At 45.4% G+C, this 13,723-nt stretch overlaps 1 long non-coding RNA gene across 2 annotated transcripts in view; it reads left to right on the top strand.

Annotated features, from left to right (window-relative positions):
- Positions 1-4,783: 4,783 nt before the first annotated feature.
- LOC133482488 (uncharacterized) overlaps positions 4,784-13,723 on the top strand; it is a 59,871-nt gene continuing 50,931 nt past the window's right edge. For both annotated transcript variants that reach the window (XR_009789809.1, XR_009789810.1), the window contains exons 1-2: positions 4,784-4,883; positions 5,078-5,150. This is a non-coding gene — a long non-coding RNA (uncharacterized LOC133482488). The remainder of the gene's footprint in view (positions 4,884-5,077; positions 5,151-13,723) is intronic.

Genomic DNA, 13,723 nt, shown 5'->3' with positions numbered 1-13,723 from the left:
ACGGATGCACTCAAGCAGTTAACTACAGCGATCGCGGCGTGATCTCATGTTTAATGCAGTTTGTTGGTTTGTTTGCTTGCTTGCTTGTCGCGGGTGGGGGGGCTTGCAAGCGAAATGCATCATCGAGTCCCCCCCCCTTCCCCCCCGTATGAATGTGATTGCTGCTCGTAGAACAGCTGTAAGCCGTTTATCTCCGTTTGGTCAATGAAGCGATTTGATGGCGGCCGTCGGGAGGCTTTCACCTGTTACGTCGCACACCGAGGCCTCGCACGCCTTTCACCTTGGAACAAAAGCGGTGTTTTCAGTTTTTTTTGTTTTTGTTTTAAACATAAACTCCTGATTGTGCTCCAGATGAAATATTATGAAAATATATTATGTTTAGAGTGCGCAAAGTGGGAATGGCTATTAATATTAGCACCATACTTGCGTGAGAAATAGTACATGAGGGATTTATTTGCTCATGGGAGTGGCAGAAGAAAACAAAACAAAACACTTTTAAACTGAAATAGTTCTAAAAGTATACAAAATCGTAGACAAAAACAAAATATTTTAAAATACAAAATATATGACATTTTATAGCTATACAATAATGCAAAACTATTGGAATCTTTTATTTTAAAACATTAACAGCCAAACCCAAAACAAGAACAAAATTGAAAAAACATACAAAAAAAGGCAAAGATATTTGAAAATCCAAAAATACAAACATTACAAAAATACAAATGTTAAAGTTAACAGTTGCATTTGAAAATGAATAGAAATATTACAAAATAATACAAACATAAAATAAAAATGATAGACAACACAAACGTCTTAAAACAGAAAACCAGAAAACCATATTAAAACATAAGAAACACTTAAAACCCTTCAAAATATTTGGAAATAAAAATAATATATTTAAGAAAAAATACAAATATATAAAAAATACAAAAATATTTGAAAAGAAAAATAGTCTAAAATAAATGGAGACTTTGGAAAATACAACAACATAAAAAAAAAGGAAATCTTGCGAAAAAAATACAAACTATCAGAATAAAGTGCAAAAGGAAAAAAAAAACACAAACACATTTGAAAATAATGACATCATTTAAAAACTGAAAACAACAAGAGTATTTGAGTTGTCAGCCGATCACAGGGCACAAACAGACAAGTATTTACGCCTTCCATTAACCTAACACGCACGTTCCTGGAGTGCGGGAGAAAGCCAAAGTAGTTTTGGGAAGAAGTCTCCTCTCATGAACTATTGACCGAAAAGTACTCGAGCGCACGTGTGTAACCGCGGCTCAGGTTCTATCAGTTGGGACAAACGTCACGAGCGAGAGTCCGCTCCTCCTCGCTGACCTTTTCGGAACACATTATGATAGCCGTCGTGCTGAGAAGGTCACCGCTTCAGCCGGGAGCAGGAGGAAGAGGGATGGCACAACAGGGAGCCGCTCCTATTCGGGTGTTAATTCAAAAAAAGGGCGGTCACAAACAACAGCCGAGAGATCGGGGAAAAGCTCGTTCCATTCCTCAAACAGCTTCAATCCCTGAAACAACGTGTCTATGTTCATTTTATTTTCTCAGGAGTAGAGGTTGCACATAACACAGGAGGAGCGCTTTACTTTTGAAAACCTCAACGAAACCAATTTGCACGCGACTGCCCAACGCTCCGGGCGCTTCCAACATGCTACTCAGCCGCCAACTTGGCGCATGCTGATATCTGCTAAAAGTAGAACAACTTGGCAACCCAGTCCACAATTGTAGCAGGTACAATATCAACTCGAAAACGGTTCTTGTTTTTATCATAGCTGCCTTTCCAGTCAATGTGTGTGAGCGTTCTCCACTCGCTTGCTAGCGACGATACATATTTCAATGTTAGCTTGTCATTGGCATTTACGGTGACCCGGCGTCTTTTGTCACAGGTTGTTAACCCTGTTGGCTGCCTTGAAGTTTTGTTATTGCGTCACACGCCGAAGTGCGGCACGTGTCGGCTGAGGCTCCAAGACGTCAAAGGCTGCTACTCCTTGCTTTGCGCAATATAATCTCGTTGCAAATGTTACCCTGAGACGTTTATTTGAACAAAGTTAAGACACACGCGCTTCTTAGTGGATCGGAAGCGGTACTTTTCAGGTCAAAAGGTCAAAAGGACGTGGGAGCCGAAATGTTCAAATTTGAGCCGTTCTGGCAAAATCGGAACGTTAGCGCCCGTTCCAGTCCACGCTTGACACTCGACGGCCGAACCCGCCGCTAATCGCTGATGAATCGTGGATTAAATGGAGTCAGAGCTCCATGTAGTGGGCAAAAAGCGCAAGAATATCATTCCGTGCATCCGAAGAGCATTTACTGTTCGATGAGAAACGCCGAATATATCGGCGTTTATTTGGCAAAACTCCGGCCGATTGGGATTATTTTGAAAAGTTTCTATCCAAGCGATTCAAATGTCCCGTGATATGTGCCCTTTATACGTCAGCCGTGGATGCTGGAAGTGAAAAAGGCTGTGACTGTCATATTTGGCATCAGACAAAAGAGGCGTGCTGTCGCTTTTGTCCGCATTGTGCCAGCTGGAAACAAACAGAAGGCTGCTGGGTTTCCTGGAGGATGAAAAGAAAATGTTGGAATGAACCTGGAAGGAGCCCCCGCGAAGCACAGCTGCACCGTCGCAAAAATTCAGCCGCTGCAGCCAATTCAAATGATGCCGATATTTCAATATGGCCGCCGGCTCCCCGTGGCCGCGCGGCACTTTCAAAAGTGTTCGTCAGCCGTCACCGTTCCCCTTTATGCAAATAAAAGCAGCATTAGTGACTTAGCGCCGCCCGGATGCAAAAGGTGACATTGATTCGAGCTCGCGAGAAGAAGGCGCGCTAAGTAGCTGGCATGAATGAAAAGGAGCTTGAAATGCACTGCGAGGGGCCACGTCCGTCGCGCTTTTTGCCCGCACTATTCGTTTCATTTGGAGCTTTTCCAGGTTGTAATTAGATTTGGCGACAACGTCAACCTTTTACAGGAAATATTTGAGCGCCACCCCGATGCATAATAACACGTGGGGATCTTCTGTTTCTCTCTTCTCCGGCTTATCGTTTTGCTTTCAAATGTGATCATGAAATATATTCACACGCTCGCCGCGTGTCCATATAAAGCGTATGCGTTGACGTGACATTTAATGTTGGCGAGAGAACGTGCGGGGACTTTTGTGCCTCTTCACTTTTGCTGTACATTATCGACTTCCAACATTCAAATTAGCACCTATGAATTGACTTGGGGGAACTGCTATGTTAATCTTATGCTGCTAAATGCAAGGCCGGACTAATTAATGTAAAAATATCAAATCTATGGTACATTGGAAGCTCCAAAGTCAACGGTAACATGTCAAGTATGACTTTTGGAACATTTCAATATGTTCCGTAAAAAGACGTAAAAAGAAAAGAAAAAAAAAAACCCCAAAAAGCTGTTGCCTCTTCGCCACACCCCGAGCGATTGAGCACCGCACATCTATCGCTGCGCTGCAATGAAAAAAAACTGCAACCCAGTTTTGGGTTTTGATGCTCCACGTACAATATACTGAACTGTATTGTTTTTCATTGAACCATAAAAACATGGTGGAAATGTTTTTTTGGTGAACGCTTGTGCATTTTTATTGCCTGTTCCGTCTGCAACATTGTAACCCTGCTCCCAGGCCACGCATGAAAAGGCAGTTGGTTTGGGCCACGTCGCTCGGTGTGCGGTGGGCCTTTGCGTGTTTTACGAAGAGCACAAAATACGTGACTTGCATTCAAAACGATGAAATGAACGTTACAAATGACAGTAGGATTCAGAGAATAAGTTTCGCAGAAACAAACACAAATAGGTGAATTTGAAAACGGTGAACCGTGAATATGCAGGTGCTTACTGTATATTTATTACCACTGTATATATAGCAGCCAGTATCTGCAATGCAGTTAAGTTCCTGTAAATATTTCCCCACAGGTCGATGAGCGGTGGTGCACAGCCGGAAAGCAATACATTTGACTTCAGCCTCCCAGGATTTAGCGCGATCCCCGTGTTTCTCATTCCTTCCCCCTTCGCACCGTGATCGATGGAAATTACACCGTGGAAGTATGCGCCGCCCGTTCCGGCTGCATACTCCCACCAAAACAAAACAAAACAAAACAAAACAAAAACAAATGGTTGTACAATTTAATGCAAGTCATTCGTCTGTGCTCATTTCCATCCGTCACCGTTACGGTTGTCCTCGGAGGCCCCGTCCTCACTGAAAAACTGTATTACATGTGTGTCTTCAACGTATCATTTCAAAAAAGGGCCAAAGTTCTTCCCTACAAAGAAATCTTCTTTTGCATAAATGTCTCACAATGACAAAATACAATGTCTATATGACAGCTTTCTGTTCAATTTCAACCAAATCCTAGCTTTAACCGCTCATAGAAATGTAGCAAAAGATTTGGGGAAATTTGCCACCCCTTTAACGACGCTAATTATTTGATGTTAGCATACTGTTTCCTGTCCTCGAGCGTTTTGCTGGCCATCCAAAGTGCGGTCCTGAGCTCGACATTTTAGCGCTTACAAGGGAGTGCGCAGCGTGACAACAACATCCTCATTTCAATGACTTGTGGAGCTATTGATGAAGCGTTAGCAGCGCGGACTAATAATAGCAAATAACATTTCATCAACGCGGACGAGTGCGGCTTTTATTGGGAAGCAGAAGCTCTGATTGCGCTGCATGCCAAGTTCCTCCTCTGTAATGAGGCCTTAAATGATGACTATTTTCAGCTGTGTTTCTTGCACTGACCTCTGGTGTGAACTTGTCAATCACAGTAGTCGGGACTATAAATACACTGGCGTGGTGTTACGCTACATACTGAGCTGAGCTGCTGAGGTCAATTTGCCATCCCTTCCTCACCTACAAGGTATTGATTTTTCTGTTTGACTTGAGTGAGAGTTTAAAAAAAACAAAAACAAAAAAAAAAAAACAATTTTTTTTTTTTTTTATTATTGTTGTCCGAAAACCTCTGTGCTCTTTTGTATGAAGAAGCAGGAGTGTTTGTTATAGCTTAAAAGAAAATAGCGGCTCTGATTGGAGGTGCCCTTGTCTTGTAAACAGCAGCGAGACGTTCCTGCTGCTGCCTTCTTTGGGGATTGAGGATGCCTCTGGATGATGGCGATTGTTCTGTCGAGTGAGTAGCTGTTGGGGGCCTCAATAGTCCTGAAAACGTTTGTTTTTTTGTTTTTTTTTAAAACAGTGCATTTTTTTTGCAAGATATAATAAGTTAAGAACGCGTGGGGTGGGTGGACGGGTGGGTTAAATAAAAAGAATCAGTTTCACTGATCGATACACAAATAAGCCCCGATCGGTAGATTGTAAAGCTTTATTTACTTTCTGAATCCAAATCTGTGATCTGCAACAACACAGACAAAGAAGCATCCACACAATGTGCATCTAGCATGTACGCAATCATGAACCCATGTTACATAAGTGACCGTGTTTCATTCAAACACCAACGAACCAACGTAACGTGGCAGTTCAGTAAAGTAACACCCTTGGTAACTTTATGAGGAAATGCAGAACTGGTTGGTGTCTTCGTGTTGTAAAGATTTGGTTGACCACCGGGTAAGGCAACAACAGTCTAGTTGTCTTCTCATCCAGTTGGAATGAGAAACCAGAAGACGGTGTACAGTGTGGTCGTCCGCTCGCACACAACTCTGGCATTGAGAGCGTTTGAAATGGCGCACGGTGCTCCTGTTTATCAGAATCAGAATCAGAATCATCTTTATTTGCCAAGTATGTCCAAAACACACAAGGAATTTGTCTCCGGTAGTTGGAGCCGCTCTAGTACAACAGACAGTCAATTTACAGAACACTTTGGAGACATAAAGACATTAACAAAAAACAACAACAAACAACAATTGTGCAAAAAGATGCAGAGTCCTCAGTTCGAATGGCTAATATCGCAATAGTCCGGTGCAATGACCATTGTGCAAAGGGCACTGAGACTTCAAGGAGTGTATGCGGTTTAAAGTGACGAGTACTGCGATAATCTGGGACAATGGTTGTGCAAATGTTACAGATACTCCTCAATCAGTGTGCAAATGGAGCAGATACTACTCTGGCATGAGTGGCCACTATATGCAAATAGTGCAGCACGGCGAGACAACTACAGTGAGTGCACGAGTAATACATAATACAGAAATGGAAATACAGAAATGTGACAACGAACTCAAGTCAAAAAATTGCCCGCTTGTTGTAATGGAATTGTAAGTTAGCTGTTCAAGAAGTTGATTGCAAGAGGGAAGAAGCTGTTGGAATGTCTACTAGTTCTAGTTTGCATTGATCGGTAGCGCCTACCTGAGGGAAGGAGCTGGAAGAGCTGGTGACCAGGGTGGGGAGGGTCCGAGAGGATTTTGCACGCCCTTGTCTTAGTTCTGGCAGCGTGCAAGTCCTCAAGGGTGGGTAGGGGGGTACCGACAATCCTTTCAGCAGTTTTGATTGTCCGTTGCAGTCGGAGTTTGTCCTTTTTTGTAGCAGCACCAAACCAGACTGTGATGGAAGAACACAGGACTGATTCAATGACCGCTGTGTAGAACTGTCTCAGCAGCTCCGGTGGCAGGCCATGCTTTCTCAGAAGCCGCAGGAAGTACATCCTCTGCTGGGCCTTTTTGAGGACGGAGTTGATGTTGGTCGCCCACTTCAGGTCCTGGGAGATTGTAATTCCCAGGAACTTGAAGGTCTCGACGGTTGACACAAGGCAGCTGGACAGCGTGAGGGGCAGCTGTGGCGAAGGATGCCTCCTGAAGTCCACGATCATCTCTACAGTCTTGAGCGTGTTCAGCTCCAGGTTGTGTCGGCCGCACCACAGCTCCAGCCGCTCCGCTTCCTGTCGATATGCAGACTCGTCACCGTCCTCGATGAGGCCGATGACAGTGGTGTCATCTGCAAACTTCAGGAGTTTGACAGTCGGGTTCGCTGAGGTGCAGTCGTTCGTGTAGAGAGAGAAGAGCAGCGGAGAGAGGACACAACCTTGGGGCGCCCCAGTGCTGATGCTGCGTGTGGATGAGGTGGCCTCCCCCAGCCTGACCTGCTGTGTCCTGCCCGTCAGAAAGCTGTAAATCCACTGGCAGATGGCAGGTGAGACGCTGAGCTGGAGAAGCTTGGATGAAAGGAGTTCAGGGATGATGGTGTTGAACGCTGAGCTGAAGTCCACGAACAGGATCCTCGCGTAGGTCCCTGCACTGTCGAGGTGTTCTCGGATGAAGTGCAGTCCCATGTTGACTGCATCATCCGCAGATCTGTTCGCTTGGTAGGCAAACTGCAGGGGGTCCAGCAGGGGACCTGTGACACTCTTGAGGTGGTCCAGCACAAGACGTTCAAAGGACTTCATGACCACAGATGTCAAAGCGACAGGCCTGTAGTCATTCAGACCCGAGATTGCAGGTTTCTTGGGGACTGGGATGATGGTGGAGCGTTTGAAGCAGGATGGAACTTTGCACAGTTCCAGTGATCTATTGAAGATCTGAGTGAAGACTGGAGCGAGCTGGTCCGCGCAGACTTTGAGGCAGGATGGAGACACGTGGTCCGGGCCTGCCGCTTTGTTAATCTTTTGTTGTTGGAAGATGCGTCTCACATCCTGTTCATGGATGGTTAACGCAGAGGTCAGAGGTGTGATTGTGGTCGCGGGTGCGGCCGGATTGGTGTGTGGTGTGAAACTGTCTTTTTCAAATCTGCAGTAGAAGGTATTCAAGTCGTTGGCTAGTGTGCTATTGTTCTCAGCTTGGGGGGATCGTCGCTTGTAATTAGTCAGCGACTGGAATGCATGCCAGACTGATTTAGAGTCGTTTGCGCTAAACTGTTTTTCCAACTTTGCTGTATAGATCCTCTTTGCAATGTTAATTTCTTTGGTCAGCTGGTTTCTAGCTCGATTATACAGGGCCCTGTCCCCGCTCTGATATGCGTCCTCCTTAGCTTGGCGAAGCTGCTTAAGTTTAGCAGTGAACCACGGCTTATTGTTGTTGAATGTGCGAAATGATTTTGTTGGAACACAGACCTCTTCACAGAAACTGATATAGGATGTAACAGTGTCCGTATATTCATCCAGGCTGCCAGCTGAATTTTCAAAGACACTCCAGTCTGTGCAGTCTAAGCAGCTTTGAAGTTCCATCTTGGCTTCATTTGTCCACTTTTTGACTGTTTTCACTGTAGGCTTCGCACATTTAAGTTCTTGCCTGTACGTCGGTATTAAGTGAATTAAGCAGTGATCAGACGAGCCCAAGGCTGCACGAGGTATAGCACGGTATGCGTTTTTTACCGTGGTGTAGCAGTGGTCTAAAGTATTATTTTCCCTGGTAGGACAGTCGATGTGCTGCTTGTATTTAGGGAGTTCGTGGTTGAGTTTAGCTTTGTTAAAGTCCCCGAGAATAATGAGGGGTGAGTCGGGGTGTTTTTTTTCAATTTCGTTGACTTGATCGGCGAGCGTTAGCAATGCGGCGTTCGTGTTAGCTTGAGGCGGAATATAGACGCCAGCGAGAATGAATGATGCGAACTCACGTGGCGAGTAGAATGGTTTACAATTTAAGAATAGCGACTCCAAATGCGGGCTGCAGTGTGTGCTGATCACCGTGACGTCCGTACACCATTTTTCGTTGATATAGAGGCATATCCCACCGCCCTTTGTTTTCCCCGATGATTCCATGTCGCGGTCCGCTCGATGAATGTGGAAACCGGGAAGCATAATGCCGGCATCTGGTACAGCGTCGCAAAGCCAGGTCTCTGTGAAGCACATGGCCGCGGAACGTCCGAAGTCTTTACGTGTCTTTAACAGAAGATGAAGCTCGTCCATTTTGTTGGGTAGGGAGCGTACGTTCGCGAGGTGGATCGACGGGAACGCCAATCTGTGTCCTCTCTTGCGGAGTTTCACCTGAATGCCGGCTCGCTTCCCTCTGTGGCGCCGCTTCCGTCTCCATGCGCCGAAAACCTGCGGACGCCGCTCCGGTGAGTAACTCTGGGAAAAAACTGAGCGGATATTCGAAAGTTGGTGACAGAAAGTCTGGAGTAGACTCCTTGATGGTTAGCAGGTCTCCCCTTGTGTAAGTGAGTCGTGTAAGGTCTCCAAAGACGGACGAAAAACACAAAAACAAAGACAATACTAGAGAGCGCGTTACCGATGGAATGGAAGCAAGGAGACAGACTTTGATCTTTGCTCTTCTCCTAACGTTTAGTCCTCTCTGCCCTTTTGGTTCCACAGATTGAGTTTTCTCCAGAAAGTCCCTTAGGTTTCATGTGTCGTCTCCTTGCCTGATTGAACTGATGTCCTTCCAGATTTTCTCCTCCTGCTTTCCGTTTGTTGGGTCTGTAGCAGAAGCAGTCGGAGCAGCGGCGTCGGCGTAACGATGACCGTTCAGAAACTCATAGATCCACGAAATATTGCATACGACAGCCGCGCCGGTTGGCGAGGAATTGCCTCGTCTGTTTTAAGTCCGCGATGGAGTCAATTTTCAGTTGCGGGACGAGGCACGTCCAATTTCCCTAAAATTGGCTCATCGGACGTGTGCCTTTCAGACTAAACGCTCCGAAAAAGCGGGGTATCTGTGCATTCACGATGCTTTGTGAAACGGAACCCAGTCACAGCAATGTCCTGTCATCGCTGGGTTCTGTTTAAAAGGCAGAGCCTGTATTGTTGCGCTCACTCTTGAGTAAATGATGGGCTGCTGCGTCGTCTGGATACCCGCTAAACGATGCGATGGCTCTAATTATGACTCGATTCTCTGAATTATCGATGCACAAAATGTGACAATCTTCTCCATCTTTGGCATTTCTGTCACGATGAGACGCTTTGTAATTCAACGGGGTTTTGGGGCCGCACACGGATGGTTGCTCCCGGCTGATTAAATGCTATAAATAACCCTAACCCCAAAATACTATGAATCAAAGGCAAGACACCCGGCTAATTGGCTGTTGTAAGCGTTACAACCGCTAAACAACTACCGGAGGTGCTTTCGCTGACATAATCAACTTATTTGCGTCGGAAAGGAGCAGAGCCTCCCAGAGGAAGCTCGGAGCGTTGCGACGACAAACTCATCGCGGCCGTCGTTCCCAAGGGCAAACGCAAAAAGAATGAGGCATTTCGATTAGCAAAACGTCCCGAGCTTCATTCTAACGCGCCTTTGATATCAATTAATAAACGGCGACAGCGGCATTACATCACAGCCCGAACTATGAAGGGCGAGCTTTGACTTAATGTAATCACAGCAATCTGCGGCGGCATTGTGCGAATACAAAACGAGTCCGTTCCCTTTTGTGGGGGCGCCATTCGAGACACGGAGCCGGAGAGATAATCCTTAAAAAAAAAAAAAGAAAAATGTCGATCGTCTGCGTTCAGTTAAGATTGCGGGCGGCCTGAAAAGGTTCACCTTGAGAACACGGTTATTATGTCCGTCCTGATACGCCTTCCTGATGCTAATCGGCATGTTCCGTCTGCGCTTTAAGGGAAGAAAAAAAATGTGCTGATGAGAGGTCCGCAATAAATGAAGCTTATCACCTCATGGCATCTTCTCGGCCCATCCGTCGACTGGGTGGAGAAAGCCTTTGCTAAATGTCACGGGCGGACCGGGTTCGCGTGCGAGGACGCGATTAGAGAGGACGCCGTCATCCGCGGTCAAGCGTCATTGCCGTTTAAAAAGAAAAACTCGGGGGACGTTCAGAGACGCTGCACTATTTGGATATACATCACAAACGGTACGTCAAATATCTTCATTGGTCCTGAAGGTTTCCTGTGGGAAAATAAAAGTACAAAAAGTACTTACAATTTATATGTACTGGTCAATCTACGGAACCGCAGTCACTAGTCAGCAATAGACATGAGTTGTGTTTCATTTTTTTTAATTCGAGGGCGCATGTTGCGTTTCGCAAATGCATGACCTAAGACATTCTGTGTAAATTGATGACTTTTTTTTTTTTTTTTTAAGGCCGCTGACATACGTGCGAACGACGCGTATGCTAGCGGAAAGGCTTTACAAATCCCAACGTATATAATCTTCATCCTAACGTTACATGAAATGCTAGCTGTTTGATATTGTATTTTTGGGAAAGTACAATGGCTTAAAAATATAAGAGAGGTGATCAAGTTACCCGACGACTCAGTGAGAAGTGACATACGCGGTGGCTGCCCAAGCTCAGCCATGCAGCCGTCCGCGCGTAGGACACCACCGACCGTTGTCGATGTTGACCCTTGATTTTTAAGTAGATAGCCGTGCAATTATTTCTTTCTCTCTTTCTTTTGTTTCTAACTGGAGTTAAATAATTTGGCCAAGAAACATCACATATACTGTAAGTGTACTCTGCGAGAGGCTTACTTGTACTTGTACTCCCTTCAAGACTCCGTGTGAGTGGTGGGCATATGCAAATGATTGACACACTCTTTCGTCACGCCTCCTGTCTTGGCTATTCTTGTTTCGCCATGCCAGGTTTTAAAATAATAACTCAAATTAAATTGGAGGCATTAGATGGGGCCAGAGAGGGATGATTAAAGATCATTTTAATCTTGTACTATCAAGTCAAACAGACAATTTTAACATATGAAAACAAGTATTTTTAAATTTTTTTTTTTTTTTTTTTTTTTTAAATTGCAAACCCCACCTTTTTAAGCATTTGTTGGCAAGCACATTCTACATTGTTCCAGGAAGTGGATTTGCTTTATTTCTGTGACGGAATCACATTGCTAATTACCGGGCGAGTACATGTTATCAGATCATCGCAACGATAGCAAGTTTTTGCCAAATGTTCTTTCTCAACTTTGTGCGATTGATAATCGGGTCATAGAGGCTTCAACAATGCTCACTGATGAACCTCCCCCAGGGCTCGCAAATGCGCTGGCGTCAAAACCTGCTAGCGTCCTTTTCGGACGGACGTTGCAGCAGAGCGGAGCTAAGTAGGTGATCGCTCATTGTGAGTAATGGCGCAGGTGAAATGTAAGTAAACTGCGAATGCGAGAGGCAGATGTTCGTGAGCGGGTGCCAATGTTGACGCGTGAGCGACTCATTAAGGCAGACCAGCGGCGACCTCCGTTGCGCCCACGCCGCGCCACAGCCTCGGTGTCGGCTTCGGGGAAGCAACCAGCTGGGACGCTTCCTGCTTCGTTATGGCTGCGAAGACTGAAACCAAAAACAATAAACCCATTTTCTCCCAAAAACTTACAGAGATACATTCGAGAACAGGACCATGTGTGTGGAATTCATTCTTTCCTATTTTTAATTGGTGCTTGAAAATCCAAAAGTGAAAATGTGACTTATTGTTTTTTTAATCGTAACAAAAAAATGATACGCGAGGAACTGTGTGCTGTGTATGCCTCGGTGGACTGATTGTGGCTGCTAACGAGCTAACGTGTCTTAAGTAATGCTCATTTACCAATCGTCCGGCTCGCATAAACACGACGAGTACCAGGCACCACTAGATTAAGACCCATCTGAATCCTGTGGCCCATTTTTCATTTTTGCCTTTTTGATCTGAAGCTAAAATGAAATCATGAAAGATCTGTCACTCTTTCACTTTTGGATTTTCGTTTGCTCATTGCAAATGGGAAGAAAGAATTGCCACGCAGATTGGGAAGCAGCTCTTTGCGCTCCGGTTTCCAGTAAGCAGCAGATAATGAGAACATTTAAGCGACGATTACCGTAATGAGCCTTACTGTATTGAAGCGGCATGGGAGCAAACGAGCCGTATGCATCCGCTCGCCGCATCTGGCTGCACGGGGCACGGCGTCCAGCGGCGCAGACGGCGAGGCGTTCGTTTCCAGCCGCCACCGATGTACAAATGACTTGCCGGGCAACGTCGCGTTGGCGAACGCACAATGAATACCGAGCGAGGCCGCAACCGAGTAAAATGAGGGAATCGAGTCGATTGGCTGGAATTGCATGTTGCCCCCTGGCATCCGTATGCCTCGCCATTTTCCAAGCTTGTTTTTTGTTTCATTGACTTCCCACGGTAGAATTTGATTGGCCGCGATCCACAACCGGATTTTGTCGTTTCCTCCACTAAAGGGATTAGGTTGTGTCTGTCTGATTGTTAGCAGGATTATACAAACCGATGTTACCCAAAACTTTGGCATGCGCTATCGTTGAGATTTTGAACCGGTCAGCACGTTAGCCTATTAGTTAGCACGTCTGCCTCAGCGTTGAGAGATCCTGGGTTCCAATCTCGGATCTGGTCCTCCTGTGTGAGCCCTGCCATTATCTGGCCTCTTGACTGAAGTCAGGTGGGAGAGGCAAAAAAAAAAAAAAAAAAAAAAAAAAAAAAAAAAGCAAATGCAAAATGCTAAATCGTGATGCCTACACAAGTGAAAATATAAAGACGAAGCAGACCCAGAAGTCAAAATTCCCACCTCGTGTAATCGTTAGCCTGATCTCCAATGACCAAATGTATTTTCTTAGTATTGTGTTATATTGTACCAAATGTAAAATGTACTTGGCGAGGACTACTGCAGAAGTTGGATATAGTTGAATGGTGCTGCAGATAATCAAGAACCCGAACAGAAGAACTCCTTTTCTGCCCATCTGTCAGGCAAATTATTTCCCGTAATAATCGTACGGCAGTGTGTTGCGTGGCATTGTCCCATGAGTAACTACTTTATATTGACCTCCATTGCGGCTCAGTGTCATGAATTGCGCGGCGCAGGTGACGACAACAATTGCCGCGGCATTTGTGATTTATTAATTTGACATCGCGCCCAATCCCAATTCGCACTCATCAGGGCGCCCGGCT

Source organism: Phyllopteryx taeniolatus, chromosome 8 (genome assembly GCF_024500385.1).
Source record: "Phyllopteryx taeniolatus isolate TA_2022b chromosome 8, UOR_Ptae_1.2, whole genome shotgun sequence".
Lineage (NCBI taxonomy): Eukaryota > Metazoa > Chordata > Actinopteri > Syngnathiformes > Syngnathidae > Phyllopteryx > Phyllopteryx taeniolatus.
Note: the sequence above shows the minus strand (reverse complement) of the source record. Positions and strands in the feature narration are given on the sequence as shown.